The sequence below is a fragment of the Triticum aestivum genome, chromosome 4B, assembly GCF_018294505.1.
Source record: "Triticum aestivum cultivar Chinese Spring chromosome 4B, IWGSC CS RefSeq v2.1, whole genome shotgun sequence".
NCBI lineage: Eukaryota > Viridiplantae > Streptophyta > Magnoliopsida > Poales > Poaceae > Triticum > Triticum aestivum.
In genome coordinates this window covers 568,656,294-568,673,512 of record NC_057804.1, presented here as the reverse complement: position 1 = coordinate 568,673,512, position 17,219 = coordinate 568,656,294, and positions in this window count along the sequence as shown.

Here is a 17,219-nt window from a genome sequence, read left to right as displayed (position 1 = left end):
AATGAGGAGTTTGATATTTACAATGAATGTCGACCCCTAAAAATGAATGTCTTCAGCTGAAGACTTTGGTTCTCCTGAAGACTTTGAAAGTGATGAAATTGGTGTGACCTTGAAGACTTGGATATTCATGCGAGGATTATGAAGCATGAAGACTTTTTTTTCGTAGTTTCGTTTTCCTCTTTCTTGAGTCATAGGAAACACCGTACTGTTAAAGGGGGTCGAGGTAATGCTAAGGAAACTGATTTCCAAGTGATGCTCATCTCAAAATCCTACACCTACCCAATCCTTTCGAGTGAAGCCATTGGAAATCTCATATCAGCTCAGTCAATTTCTTCAGTGACATATATTGCTCCCTAGGCTATAAATAGCCGCCCCCCACAACCACTAGCTGGTTGGCTGCTCCGAGAGAAACTGACACTTGTCAATTGAGAGCATCCCGTCCTCCGAGGACTTTGAGAGAAAATCATCAAGTGAGGAAAACCCAAATCCCAAACCCAAACACCTACAAACCCAAAGTGATTGAGCATCACTGAAGAGATTGTTCCTGTGTGGAACCGATGCTTGTTACCTTTGAGGACTGTGTATCCTCCAGACGGTTAGGCGTCATGGTCTGAGCATCCAAGAGGAATTGTGGATCATCGTGTGACCAAGTCTGTGAAGGTTTGGAAGTCACCTATGAAGACTTACCACGAGTGTTGGGCGAGGTCTGTGTGATCTTAGCTCAAGGAGAATACAGTGAGGACGGTGTGTCCGGGACTGTGTGTCCTCGAGTTTAAATGCTCAGCCGCTCCAACCAGACGTACAACTGTCACAACTGTTGGAACTGGTCTACCAAATCATTGTCTTCACCAAGGCTACTGGTTCTATTTCCTCAATCCTTTCATTTCCTCATTCATGTGTTGATGAACCTGATCATTACTGTTTGAAGACTTTGATTTAAGACTTTCTCTATTTCCTCAACCCAATTTCTTCAGTCATGTTGTCTTCAGCGTGCTTATCCTATGTTTACGCTTTGTGTACTCTGTTTTTGTCTTTCATTTCATCATGACAATTTCTATGCTATTGCTCTGCTATGCTTATATCTGAGTACTTATTCCGCTGCTAGTTGTTCGTGACTTAGGAATTTCCTCACCCTAAAATTCCTCAGTGACGAATTTGTAAAAATCGCCTATTCACCCCCCTCTAGTCGACTTAATGCACTTTCAATTGGTATCAGAGCAAGGTACTCCCTTGTTCTGTGTGATTTTGGTTTAACCACCTGGAGTTTTAGTTATGTCGACTGTAGGTATGATCAAGGTCTCGGCTGGGTGTCCTACCTTCGATGGAACGGATTACCCCTACTGGAAGAACAAGATGCGCATGCATCTTGAGGCAATTGATAACGATCTCTAGTATGTTGTGGAAAATGGTGTTCCCTCAGTCGCTTCGTCTGTGAATGCTGCTGATGTGAAGAGATTCAAGCAACTCAATTCTGATGATTCAAAGAAGAAGAATAAATCTTCAAAGTCTTCATCATCAAAATCTTCAAAGTCTTCATCTCACAAGAAGAGTAGTTCCAAGAAAGCCCGGGCATTCATTGGCAAGGAAATGGACTCTGAAGCTAAATCTGAGGATAATGTTGAAGAGGAGGAATCTGAGGAGTCCCACTCTGGTGTGGCAAGCTTAGCCCGCGCTACTGCATATGTTAGCAAGTCCATCTTCAACACTAATGAAAATGACCTCCCTAGCTCTGCTGACAAGAGCGTCGATGACTATGCTTCCACCTACTGCTTCATGGCAAAAGGTGCCAAGGTACTCAAATATTCCCCCTCTGACTCTAGTGAGGATGAATCTGATGAAAATCTCAAGCCTAGCTATTCCAAACTTGCTAAAATTGCTGTTAAACAACAGAAGACTTTGGAAAATATTCAAAATCTACTAGACAAAAGCGATGACCTGTTGGGTGAGGAATTGAATCGAACTAAGACTCTAACTGATAATCTTCAGAGACTTCAGACTAAGTTTGACAACCTTTAAAATCATCATAACACTCTGCTAACTAATCATGAGAAGCTTTCTTATGAATTTCTTCAGAGAAAGAAAGATCTTGAGAAGTTAAAAGTGAGTTATGAAGATCTTCAGAAGGAAAACGATTCATTGCTTGGTCAACAAATCAGTACCACTCAGGAAGAATTAATTCCACCATGTCTGAAATGCATTGAGCGTGAATCTGCTAATTCATCACTTGAATGTTCAAATGCTTCTATTGCTGCAAATTCTTCAACTGTCTCTGTGGTCACAAATTCCTCAGCTAAGGATACCACAAGTATCACTGACGATAATGCAGGTCTGAAGGAATTGTATGTGACAGGCATTTACAAAAGCCTCAAAGGGCATCAGACTCTTTGTGATGTGCTCAAAAAGTAGATCTTGAACAGGAACCCTAGGAAAGTGGGTATTGCCTTTGAAAGGAAACTCAATGCTGATGGGACCTACTGGAAACATGAGCAGTATCCCAAAACCTCATGGGTTGCTGCTAAAGGACCTCCTTTAGATCCATGCACTTTATCTGGCTTTACTTGTGATTCTTCATATTCCTCTGATGAGTCATTTGTCTCCAACTATAAACTGTTCAAGAATCAGAATGGTGAAGTATTTTCTCGATATGTTGGAACTAACTGCAGGAACGGCCCCCCTATCAAGAAAATCTAGGTTTCTAAAAGGTGTCTTGAAAATCTTCAGGTGAATGTCATCATGACACCACCTATGAAGAATAGGAACCCCAGATCAAATTCTTCATATGGATCAAAATCTTCACATGGATCAAAATCGTCATATGAACATCATCGTGCTAACACTTCTGTTTCGCAGGGAAAGGCTAAAGGCTATGAATATGTGCATTATTATTCAAACCATTATGTTCATAAGTCCTCGAAGAATTTCTCCGCTTACTCATATGCTTATCCTAACCACTCTTCTACGAAACAAAGTGCACTAGCTTCAATGCCATATTTTTCTTATGGAGCTCATAGAATGATGAACTCTTTGCCACCCCTCTAGATGTGGATGGTGAAGAAAAAGAACTAATCTCTTATGCAGGGTCAGGTCTCCAGACGAACTTAATCATCTGAAGAATTTGCTGGAGACCTGAATGTGCTTGAATGGACGCAAGCTAATCATGAAGAAATGAATCACTCATTTCTCTCGTCCTCATATTGCTTATCTGTTACTGTGGATGAAATTGATATCATATTCTTCACTGATGAAGTATATGGGTTCGTAAGTTGCACTGATTCATCTGCAGGATGAACAACCTAAAGGTACTGAGTGGGTCCTCGATAGTGGATGTACAAACCACATGACCGGTGACAGGAACTTGTTGGTGGACACTGATTTGTCACCATCTCACCTGAAGCATATCACCTATGCTGACAAAGGAAAAATCAAGGTATTGGGTCTAGGTAAGGTTGCAATCTCAAAGGATAGACACATGGACAAAGTCATGTTTGTTGAGTCCTTAGGATTCAACCTCATGTTTGTCTCAATGCTTTGTGATCTTGATATGGTTGTCGTCTTTGGCAAATATCATTCCATTGTGCTATTGGAATCTGACAATTCCAAAGTCTTCGAAGGCTTTAGGAAAGGATACTTGTATATTGTTTATTTCTCTACAGGACCATAGCCTGCCACATGCCTTCTTGCAAAAGCTTCAGAATGCTGGCTATGGCATCGATGACTTGGTCATGCTGGAATGAGGAACTTGCATACACTCGCGAAGAAGAAGCATGTCATTGGCATAGAGGGTGTCAAATTCCTCAAAGATCATCTTTGTGGGGCTTGTGAGGCTGGAAAGATCACCAAAGCCAAGCATCCCTCAAAGACTATCATGACCACTTCTCGTCCCTTTGAATTACTTCATATGGATCTCTTTGGCCCTACTCATTATGCCATGTTCTCTAGTTCTGCATCATTATATGGCTTTGTCATAGTTGATGATTATTCTCGTTACACATGGGTGCATATCATCACTTATAAAAATGAAGTGCAGGAAGTCTTCAGACGATTTTCCCCAAGAGCTTCTACTAACTTCGGTGTCAAGATCAAGCATATCAGGGGTGATAATGGGACTGAATTCAAGAACACTGGTCTCGATGAATATCTTGATATACTTGGCATTGTTGAGGAAATTGTTAACTGGTAGTTGCTCGGTTAGCTGATGAGTAGGGGATTAATAGGCTAATCAGCAAGTTAATCGGCCATTTAATCAATTACTCGGGCGATTAATCCGTTAATCGGTTACTCGGTGACCCTATGAGTAGGGATTAACCTGCAAGTTAACTGGTTAATCGGATGAATTCTTGAACATGGATACTTGGTATTTCTCACGAGTTATCTGCTCCCTATACTCCTCAGCAGAATGACATCGTGGAGCGCAAGAACAGAACTCTTGTTGAGATGGCTCGCACTATGCTTGATGAATACAAGACACGTCAGCGCTTTTGGCCTGAAGCCATTGATACTGTGTGCCACATCATCAATAGGGTATATCTTCACAAATTCTTCAGAAAGACCTCATATGAACTCAAAATTGACAAGAAACCCAATGTAAGTTATTTCAAAGTCTTCGGTGCTAAATGCTGGATTAGAGATCCTCACCATCACTCTAAATTTGCACCGAAAGCACATGAGGGTTTTATGCTTGGTTACGGAAAGGACTCCCACACCTACAGGGTCTTCAACATCAATCATCACAAGATTGTTGAAACTGTAGATGTGCGGTTTGATGAAACTAATGGCTCGCAAAGAGAGCACCTACCACCTGTTAGATGAAATGTCAGCTAAGGAATCCATCAAGTTCAAAGCTACTAAGGATATCATCCCTACCGAACAATCTGCTGAAGAAGTCATTCCGGATTGTGAAGAAAATCACACTTGTGCGGCTAAAGAAAATGGTCCTGAAGAAATTGATGGGCCTAAGCAAAGTCATTAACTCGCACATCCTCGCATTGCAAACGAAGTGCAGATCTAGAAAATCATCAGCGACATCAATGCACCAGGTCCTCTCACGCGCTCAAAAGCTTCACACTTATCTAACTTTTGTGGGCATTTTGCGTTTGTCTCTATCACAAATCCCACTAAAGTTGATGAAGCATTCATGGAATCTGAGTGGATTCGAGCCATGCAAGATAAATTGCATCAATTCGAGCTCAACAATGTGTGGGAGCTTGTCAAGCGACCAGACCCACGCAAGCACAACATCATCGGTACCAAATGGATCTACCTCAACAAACAAGATGAAAATGGCCTTGTGGTGAGGAATAAGGCTCGTCTTGTAGCTCAAGGCTACACACAGGTTGAAGGAATTGATTTCGATGAAACTTATGCACCTGTTGCTAGACTTGAGGCTATTCACATATTGCTTGCTTACGCTAACCATCATAATATCATCTTACATCAAATGGATGTGAAAAGTGCATTCCTTAATGGTAAGCTTGAGGAAGAAGTATATGTTGCTCAACCACCAGGTTTTGAGGATCCAAAATTTCCCGATCACGTCTACAGACTCAACAAGGCCCTCTATGTCCTCAATCAAACACGTCGGGCGTGGTATGACACACTGAAGGAGTTCCTCATGAAGAAAGAATTCAGACCCGGTTCACTTGACTCAACTCTTTTCACCAAAGCATATGATGATGAATTATTCGCGTGCGCAGGGGAGGACCAAGGGAAGGGGGGAGCAGCCCACCAGGGGCTGGTTCCCTTCCCACTTCAGCTCATGGGGCCCTCCGGGATAGGTGGACCCACCCGGTGGACCCCCGGGACCCTTCCGGTGGTCCCGGTACAATACCGGTGACCCCCGAAACTTTCCCGGTGGCCGAAACTGGACTTCCTATATACAAATCTTCAACTCTGGACCATTCCCGAACTCCTCATGACGTATGGGATCTCATCCGGGACTCCGAACAACTTTCGGGTTACCGCATACTAATATCTCTACAACCCTAGTGTCACCGAACCTTAAGTGTGTAGACCCTACGGGTTCGGGAATCACGTAGATATGACCGAGACAGTTCTTCGGCCAATAACCAACAGCGGGATCTGGATACCCATGTTGGCTCGCACATGTTCCACGATGATCTCACCGAATGAACCACGATGTGGAGGATTCAAGTAATCCCGTATACAATTCCCTTTGTCAAATGGTACGTTACTTGCCCGAGATTCGATCGTCAGTATCCCAATACCTTGTTCAATCTCGTTACCCGCAAGTCACTTTACTCGTACCGTAATGCATGATCCCGTGACCAACCACTTGGTCACATTGAGCTCATTATGATGATGCATTACCGAGTGGGCCCAGAGATACCTCTCCGTCATACGGAGTGACAAATCCCAGTCTCGAGCTGTGTCAACCCAAGGGATACTTTCGGGGATACCTGTAGTATACCTTTATGGTCACCCAGTTACGTTCTGACGTTTAATACACCCAAAGCACTCCTACGGTATCTGGGAGTTACACGATCTCATCGTCTAAGGAAATGATACTTGACATTGGAAAAGCTGTAGCAAACGAACTACACGATCTTGTGCTATGCTTAGGATTGGGTATTTCCATCACATCATTCTCCTAATGATGTGATCCCGTTATCAGTGACATCCAATGTCCATAGTCAGGAAACCATGACTATCTGTTGATCAATGAGCTAGTCAACTAGAGGCTCACTAGGGACATGTTGTGGTCTATGTATTCACACATGTATTACGATTTCCGGATAACACAATTATAGCATGAATAATAGACAATTATCATGAACAAGGAAATATAATAATAATCGTTTTATTATTGTCTCTAGGGCATATTTCCAACAACTTGCACCCTTAACTACTGAAACCGGACAAGATTCATCCTTGTTCACGGTTTTGACCAGTTTTGATGCTGTCCCACCCCGGTTTTGACCGTGCCCACTGAAATTCATGTACTTTTTGCAAGTTCGTGTAATATTTTCAAATTATGGTACTTCTCTCAAATACATGAACTTTTTTAAAAAATTGTGTACTTTCTTAAATCCACGTACTTTGTTCCAATACCCTTTTAAAAGGTCATGTAGTTTTTCATATTTGCATACATTTTTTTGGAAAGAGTTCATGAATTTTAAAAATTTATGCAAACATGAAAAAGTATACGGATTTCAAACTTTTTTTATGCAAATTAGAAAAAATACGTGGATTTGGAAAAATGTGTTCACTTTGAAACAAGTACGTGAGTTTCAGACAAAGTTCATCGATTGGAAAAGGAACACGGATTTGAAAGAAATACCTGAACTTTAAAAGGTATGCGGATTTGAAACAAGTATGCGAATTTGAAAAATAATTCATGGACAACAGATCGACCTACTCCTACAGAGATATGGTGTGTAGTGTACGATTTTAGCCGCGAGAGTTAGTGCATCCTCTCGTTTCCGGGCGTGTCCGGTAGGGACATGCGGACAGCTGCCACGCCCGCTCTTGGCCAGCCTGGCCCACCCAAAGCCCCTCCATCGCCCGCGCGCGCTTCCTGCCCGAAACGGTCAGCGCCGCTCCAAAGAATCGGTGTCGCATTCATGCCCGGGCAGAGCGGACGCGACCTCTCACTGGCGCAAGAGTGATGGTTGCTTCGTCCGTCCAACTTACTGTTGGGTCTATGTGATTTGACGGCTCATTGGTCTTTATTATTGAGGTGGTAGGACTGATGGATGTCCCACGCTTTCGGCAAAAGGAGGTAGTAGATTACAGTTTTCTCCATTCTTACAGCGGAGGAGTGCAAGAGCAGTGAAAACACGCAGGCTCAGTGATTACATGGCCCACCTCACACTATCACCGTGCGACACCTAACTCTTTACATAGTACTCCCTCCGTTCCTAAATATTACTAGATGAGTCCCCGCACGTTGCCGCGGAACAACGGTATATATCTCTACGCAAAATTATTGATTTCATAGAACTAAAAAAATCTATAACCGCATGAAAAATGTGGTAGCCAAACTAAATAAACTCCCATCATCATTTAGATCATCCCACGTAAGGAAAAAAGATCAGTCAACTCCTACTGCATAATGGGACTATATTTTTCTTTTTGACATGTTAACGGGAGTTAAAAGCTCACTTACATGCATGCTACCGGTGCATGCTTGCATGCAGACATGTTGATGTGATTTAAAACCCACTCACATGCATGTGCCACGGTATTTCTGCATGCTTGCATGTGGCTTAGTGCAGAGCCTCTCAACGTCTAGATCAGATGGCTATTATGACTGATTTATTTCATCTAACGGCTACGTCAATTTTGATGATGTGGCTCAAGGAGAGGATAGAGAATTCCTAGTAGTGGGGGCTAGCTATTACTAGTAGATAAGTCTTTGTAGAGATTCCACTAGGTGAACTACATACGGAACAAAATGAATGAATCTACACTTAAAATGCATCTATATACATCCACATGTGGTTAATGGTGAAATCTCTACAAAGACTTATATTTAGGAATGGAGGAAGTACTAGTATAGTACTAGTACGTACTGTAATTTATCAGCGAGATAAATTTGTACAATGCTATGAAGCTTCCAGCTCCTGTTACATGTATCTTGTGTCCAAGGTTGCCCGTTGCAACATTTCATCAAATACAAAGGAGACTAACATGCATGCTATTGCATCTCAATGATTGACAGATCATAGCAAATATGTACTCCCTCCGTTCCAAAATAAGTGTCTCAAGAGGCCGCAAATATGTACTCCCTTCATCATCCGCCCACCCATTTGTACACCAAGGCCGCGAAAACCCGCGACGAAACCCCACACCCTGCTCCATCCGCCACCCAGCCGGAGCCTCTTCCCCGATGACGTTGTCCACAACAACACCTCAACGCCCCTCATCCACCATACCGGATGAGGATCCGTCGTCGATCTCATCGTCCCGCCGGTTCAGCCACCTCGTCCTCCACCCCCAAGGAGCTGCCCCGATGTTCCCCTCGTCTTTCACGCCACCTCCATTCCCACACTGCCGTCTTCACCTGCACCACCGGAAGAGCATCATCATCACCGTTTCCTCGGATGAAGCTGCGGCCTAATCGGCGCCATCAAAGAGGTTGTATACTAATCGCCGCATTTTCTTCTTGATTCGATCTCACGGTGTTGCCGGCGCTCGGTCCCGAGCCGACACGGCTCGACTCCATCCACGGCGTCGTCGCCGGCCACTTCCTCCACGGCGTCGCTCCCTCGGCGGTGACGTCCATATCAGTAGGAGCTGCTGCTGCTTTAGCTCTCGCTCGCACTGCTGCTCTGCTCTTGCTCTCGGTCCCCTGCCTGGTCTTCTCTTGCTATTGCTCTTGCTCACACGGCTGCTCTTGCTCTTGCTCTTGCTTGCGATGCTGCTCCGATTTGGCTACACTTCAGTCGACTGAATCGACTTTTGGGTCAGTCGATTTTCAAGGGGTGGGCTCGCCGGGGTGAAGGAAGAACCAGCCGCAGTGGGGAGGGGGGCTCGCTGGAGAGGCACCCCACTATCTATCTTAGGGTTCAGGATGGGGGCGGTGGTCGCCGGCGGTGGCGGGGCGTTGGCGGGGCGGTGGCGTGGGGATCGCCGGAGAAAAAGCTCGGCACGGGGGGGCCTAGAGGGATGGCTGGGGCGGCGGCGGACTAGCGGTGGGGAGTGTTTTCGGGGCGGGCGGAGCGGCGCACCGCCGGCCGCAGGCGGTGGGGGGTTGCTATTTGGCCGGTGGTGGCTGGCGGCTCAGGGGGGTGGAGGTTGAAGAAGAACGGCAGGCCCTTGATTTCGTATCCAATGACTGCAAAATCGACTGACCAGAGATGAAAAAGTCAGTCGACCGACGTGTAGCCTCACCTTGCTAGTGCGTTCAGTTTCGACAGCAAAATTCAGTTTCGACAGTAAAATTCAGTTTCTACAGTTAGGTTCAGTTTCGACAGTTAAGTTCAGTTTTGACACTTAAGTTCAGTTTCGACAGTTAAGTTCAGAGATGAGCGGCTGATGTATTTTACATCTAGCACTTTGTGGTTATTTATTTTCCGTCATGTATTGGAGATGCTATTAGAATTCCACTTAGGTTAACGTTGTTTGTTGTCTCTCCTGTCCTGCTTCAGCCTCGGCGTCGTACAACTCACCGGAGCTGCTCTAACGACGAAACCCTCCATCACAGCGGAGTAGTACCTCGGGCTCCATCTCCAGACGCCTAAGATCTTCTTCCCCTCCTTCGATAGCAAAGTCAGCCGGAGCATCCTCACTAGCCAACCCAATCACGCTGAGATCGACATGGCTTCGCCAAAGAGGTTGTACACTTGTTGCATATCTTTTTTACTCTACATGTTATATATATTGTCCACTAAGCACACGGATTTGTTCCTTTAGTGTTTCCTTGAAAGAAAAAATGTAGGAATTTTAATTTTCACTTGTCCTCCTTTTAAAATTCCTATTCATGAAGCACAAGACTAACAGATAGTAGCATAATAGCATTATAACCGTACATTTTCTTGTGGTTTGACTTAATCTCACCATGCTTCTTTGCATCCTGTGATCTTCCAATTGTTGTGAATCAAACACCCAGATTGGCAGAAATCCTGTGTTTCTAAATTCTCTGTTTTGCACGTGCATTCCTATCCTATTCCTGTCTATTTCCTATCCCTGCATTGTTGGAATCCTCCAATTCAAAGGAGCCCTTACAGAATTACTTCTCATACAGATAGTTGTCAAAGAAAACCTTGCATGGTTTGTCCCGCTCCTGCTGCACCATCGTCCACCCCAGCTCAGCTGCTCCAATGATAGAAGGGTCCAACACAACAGGGATCCGGCCTCCAGACTGTCTTTCGTCGCCTCAGATCTTCTTCCCCGCCGCTGGCAGCCATGAAAACTGCATTACCATCATCAACCGAGCAGATGGCCTCGAGGACTACACGGGTCCGCAAGAGAGGTCGCACTCTTTCGTGTCTGCTTACGTTATGCATTGCTTAATATTACATGCTACTTTATTGTCCTGTTCACCATTAGACTCTAAGTCAGCTCCAAACTAATGGTCAAACTTGAGTTTATAAATGGTTGTGGGGTACATATCGGGGCCACTATCAATAGTATCTATCTACTATCTGGTTAATCTCCGGTGTCTACTATGAGTTTCATGTTGGGTGGGAAACAAACAGTAAAGAAGCCATTATCTGTATTTATTAACTGAAGCCATCATCTGCCTGCTATTATTGGTTTCGAATCTATCCATAGGTTGCTACCATCACTCTAGATTTCTGCATGCACTCGTTACATAATCTCATTATGTTTTATTCCTATGCATGACAGTTATTGTAAACAATGGAACTGAACATGTAGAGCAAAAGAGACGAGCCTTGCATGGCAATATAATTTCATGCAGATGTCGCTCCATGGTAGGCGCAAAGGCAGCCCCCCTCCACGCATTTCAGATTGTAATCAAGAGGAAGATATCTGTTCTGAGGGGGATTCAGAAGGAGAAGATAACTCCTATTTACCCCCTGAGGTCTTCGCTCTAACTTGGCATGCTGATGTTGGTTATATCATGCATATGGTGTCTTGCATTGCTTACTTTATACATCAAATATGTCATCTGCTTAGTTTAGACATCCTTTGTGCGAATGCCATCTGTTTAGTTTATTCATCGTTTATGTGAATTATGCAACGCCACCTTGTTTAGCCAGGCATCATATATGTGAATTTTACAATGCCACCCTACTTAGCCAGTCATCTTATATGTAAATTATATCAGGCCATCCTTTTTTTTCATTACATATTACATTTGTCAACAATGTTAGTACATTCAACTGCTCTTCATGTGCATCAACCATTTGACACGGTGATGGCAAATTTTGGAGTGAAAACAAGGTCTTTTGAGCAGACTATGCTATTTGACGAAGCGCATATCTCGCTAGTTACGGATAGCTCCTCAGAGGAGGATTCAGAGACAGATGACCAGTCCTATCCCCCCCCCCCGAGGTGTATGCTCTAACTTGGCAGGGTTATGTTGCTCATATCGTGCGTATGGTGTCTCGCATTGCTATGCCATTTGATTAGTTTAGACATGCTTTGTGTGAATGCCACCTATTTAGTGTCTAATTAACATATATGTGAATTATGCATTGCCATCTTGTTGCAAGACATTATATATGTGAATTATACAATGCTATCTTGTTGCAAAGGCATTATATATGTGAATTATGCAATGCCATGCTATTTAGCCAATCATCATGTATGTGAATTATATCATGCTATCATTTTTTTGTATTACGTGTTCCATTTGTTGACAACATTTGCATATTCAACTACTCTTCCTGTGCATTAGTCATTTGAAGCGGTGATGGAAGTATCTGGAGTGAAAACAAGGTATTCAGAGCAGACAATGCTACCTACTGAAGCAGACATCTTCCTAGCTACAGAGAGCTCCTCAGAGGAGGATTCAGAGACTGATGACCAGTCCTATTTCCCCCCTGAGGTCTATGCTCAAACTTGGCAGGGTTATATTACCCATGTCATGCATGGTGTCTTCCATTTCTTAGTTTTTACATCATATATAGATTGCCATCTGCTTACTTGCTTACTATATAAATCATATATTTGAATTATATCATGCCATCATGTTTACATAGTACATACACATCATCTACCTGAATTATGGCATGGAAACTCATTTAATAAATACATCATATAGTTATATCATCTCATCCTGTTTAGTGTTTACAGTCATCATATTTAGAATTATGGCATTCTATCCATGAATGTATGTGAATTATGGCATGCCAACCTATTTAATAAACACATTATATAGTTATGTCATGTCATCCTGTTTACATAGTCTCATATTTTGAACTATGTCTTTCCATCTTTTTTAGTTAGCCATCATAATGTGAAATTGTGTCATGCTATCCTGTTTAGTTAGCGATCATATATGTGAAATTGTTTCATGCTATCCTGATTGGTTAGACAACATAAATATGAATTATTTCATGCCCTCTTTTATTCCCCACTATCCATTGCACCTGTCTATCATAAAATGTCTATACTTTCAATTACTTTTCTTGTTTATCAGTCATTTGAATTGGAGAGCGTGATGGCAGTATCTAAGGGAGTAACAACACGGTCTTCAGAAAAGATAGTGCTACCAGTTGATGCAGATAGAACCACGGTTGTACTTACCCAAGGACCAGATCCACCACACATAACCCAGACTCTCGCAGATTGTACCCCTACCCAGTTGGACAAAGAACCAGCTAGACCCTTATAACCCCAACCCCGGCAGATAGTAACCTAGTTCCAGTTGACACAACACCGTCTCCACCATAGAGAACCCAAACACGAGCGGTTACTAAGGGAACTGCAGTGCCCAAAGCACGAGGACCACCACTCCGAATCCCAACTCAACGCTTAAAGGAGAAGAAGATTTGTTCTCAGGTCAGGTTCTGTAGCTATGGTTCATACTCCTTTGCTCTTGCATTACTGTATTTACTCATACTAACTATTTTCAAATTTGAAGGATGGAATTGAAACTCCAATGGCGCAACAGGTATGTTTTAAACCTGTTTCTTTAACTGGTTTGCTGTTGTAACCTGCTCTATGTTGATTTCAGTTTCAATTGAATAAACAGTTATGTTCTCATGTCATGCACATTACAAGTGTTGTTATTGCTCTATAGTTACCCACACTTATATTCTGTCTATTCTGCTTTGTCTTGAACAAATATTATTTGAACTATGTCTCTATCTTGATTTGGCAACAAAAACTAGAATGATATAGACCATAAAGTGACCATGGTACATAGATATATGTTTGTTTCATGCTGTTATCCTGTCCACTTTACTATTGAACTCATTTACCAAAATGAGTTTCATATACAACATGGTAAACATGTGATGTTTCTACTTGTTTCTCTTTTAGAATGCGGACAAAATATTGGAGAACAGTACCGCGTTATCCAATGGTAAAGGAAGTAATGCAGATCTGGTTCAAGATAGTGAGACATTCCTGTTGGTCTCCAAGAAAGTTTATAAAAACTATCTTGACGACAGTGAGGGAACCCAAAATTCATGTCTTGATGTAGTGTTCGAGTTACTGGCCACTACTGCTAGCACAAGCTCTTCAAACTCGCTGTCTGAATCAGTTCGTCTTCTTGAATCTCAACTTCAAGTTGAAAGACATCGATCAGATATGCTGCGACAGGAAGCTGAAGGACTGAGGAAGTCCCTGCAGAATTCAGATGCATAATTTCTGGTGCAACAGCAAGCGCTGGAGGATTTAAGCGCCAAACAAGAGAAAGTTAATAAGCTTGCTAAGCATCTTGCCAGCATTATGGGTACCCAGGATATTGTTTCTTGAGATCTTCTGAAGTGGTTTCAGTTCTGGATTTGTTTTGCTGCGGCGTTTATTTGCACTGGTTGATGACCCACAAGTGTAGGGGATCTATCATAGTCCTTTCTATAAGTAAGATTGTCAAACCCAACGAGGAGCATAAGGAAATGATAAGCGGTTTTCAGTAAGGTTTTCTCTGCAAGCACGGAAATAGTAGGTGATAGATAGTTTTGTGATAAGATAAATAGTAATGAGCAAAAGTAAATAAAGTAAATAAAGTGCAGCTAGGTGGCCCAATCCTTTATGTAGCAAAGGATAAGCCTGGAAAAATTCTAATAATAAGGAAGAAGCTCCCGAGGACACATTGGGAATTATCGTCAAGCTAGTTTTCATCACGCTCATATGATTTGCGTTCGGTACTTTGATAATTTGATATGTGGGTGGACTGGCACTTGGGTACTGCCCTAACTTGGACAAGCATCCCACTTATGATTAACCCCTATTGCAAGCGTCCGCAACTACATGAAGGAGTATTAATGTAAACCTAACCACAACATTAAACATATGGGTCCATATCAACCCATAACGAAGCAACACATAAACTAGGGTTTAAGCTTCTGTCAGTCTTGCAACCCACCATCTACTTATTACTTCCCTATGCCTTCCTCTAGGCCCAAATAATGGTGAAGTGTCATGTAGTCGACGTTCACATAACACCACTAGAGGAGAGACAACATACATCTCATCAAAATATCGAACGAATATCAAATTCACATGACTACTAATAGCAAGACTTCACCCATGTCCTCAGGAACAAACGTAACTACTCACAAAGCATATTCATGTTCATAATCAGAGGTGTAATAATATGCATTAAGGATCTGAACATATGATCTTCCACCAAGTAAACCAATAAGTATCAACTACAAGGAGTAATCAACACTACTAGCAACCCACAGGTAACAATTTGTGGTTTTGGATACAAGATTGGATACAAGAGATGAACTAGGGTTTGAGATGAGTTGGTGCTGGTGAAGATGTTGATGGAGATTGACCCCCTCCCGATGAGAGGATCGTTGGTGGTGACGTTGGTGATGATTTCCCCCTCCCGGAGGGAGGTGTCCTCGACAGAACAGCTCCGCCAGAGCCCTAGATTGATTCCGCCTCGTGGCGGCGGAGTTTCGTCTCGTAAGCTTGCCCACGAATTTTTCCAGGACAAAACCATTCATATAGCAGAAGATGGACGCCGGAGGCCCACCAGGGAGCCCAGGAGATAGGGGCACGCCCCTAGGGGGGGCGCCCTCCTGTCTCCTGGACAGGGTGTGGGCACCCTGGCCTATTTCTTTTGCTCATCATTCATTAATAATTCCTAAAAGTTGTTTCGTGGAGTCTCAGGTCTTTTGGAGTTGTGCAGAATAGGTTTCCAATGTTTGCTCCTTTTCCAGCCAGAATTCCAGCTACCGGCATTCCCCCTCTTCATGGCAAACCTTGTAAAATAAGACAGAATAGCCATAAGTATTGAGATATAATGTGTAATAACAGCCCATAATGCACTAAATATTGATATAAAAGCATGATGAAAAATGGACGTATCAACTCCCCCAAGCTTAGACCTCGCTTGTCCTCAAGCGGAAGCCGAAATCGAAAAATATGTCCACATGTTTAGAGATAGAGGTGTCGATAAAAAATAAAAATACGGACATGAGGGTATCATGATCATTCTAATAACAACAACATATATGAATTTTGTCATATGATTTGCTATGTTCAAGTGATAAGCAATTGACAATGTCAAGTATGGTTCAAAAACTTCATTGGGAACTAACAAACTATAATCTCAGTCATTGCAGCAATTGCAATTTATCGTAACATCAGAAAGAGTCAATAATAGAGCTTCTCAGCAAGCTCACATACTCAACTATCTCGCAGTCTCCCATGATTGTTAACACTCACGCAATACTTGTGGTTATAGAGTTTCAACCGGACACTAAGAAAGATAGGGGCTTATTGTGTTGCCTCCCAACGTATTCACCTTTAGGTGATGTCAACAATAATAGCCTATGCCAACTTACATCCAACCGGATATATGTATCATGATCTTTAAAACACGAAGAGCTTGCCAAAGGATAAAATGAAAAAGGGAAAGGTGAGGATCACCTTGACTCAAGTATTAAAGTAAAACATAAAGTAAAAGATAGGCCCTTCGCAGAGGGAAGCAGAGGTTGTCATACACTTTTAGGGTTGGATACACAAAATCTTAATGCAAAAGAACGTAACTTTATATTGCCCCTTGTATGTGGACCTTTATTATGCAATCCGTCGCTTTTATTACTTCCACAACAAGTTCGTACAAAGCTTATTTTCTCGGCACTAATAAGTCATGCATATTTAGAGAGCAATTTTTATTGCTTGCACCGATGACAACTTACTTGAAGGATCTTACTCAATCCATAGGTAGGTATGGTGGACTCTCATGGCAAAACTGGGTTTAAAGGATATTTGGAAGCACAAGTAGTATCTCTACTTGGTGCAAGGAGTTTTGGCTAGCATGAGGGGGAAAGGCAAGATCAACATGTTTTAGAAGGTCACTGACAATATACTTTAACTGAGATGTCGGAAAACATAAACCATTATGTTGTCTTCCTTGTCCAACGTCAACTCTTTTAGCATGTCATATTAATGAGTGCTTCACAATCATAAAAGATGTCCAAGATAATATATTTATATGTGAACCCCTCTTTCCTCATCACTTCCTATTAATTGCAACGATGACCAAGGCTATGTTCATCCACTCTCAACAATTTTTATGCCTCATACTTTCTATCTGTGAAGTTATCACTATCCACAAGATCAATATGAACTATTTTGTTCTTTCTACTTTCTCAAGATCATAG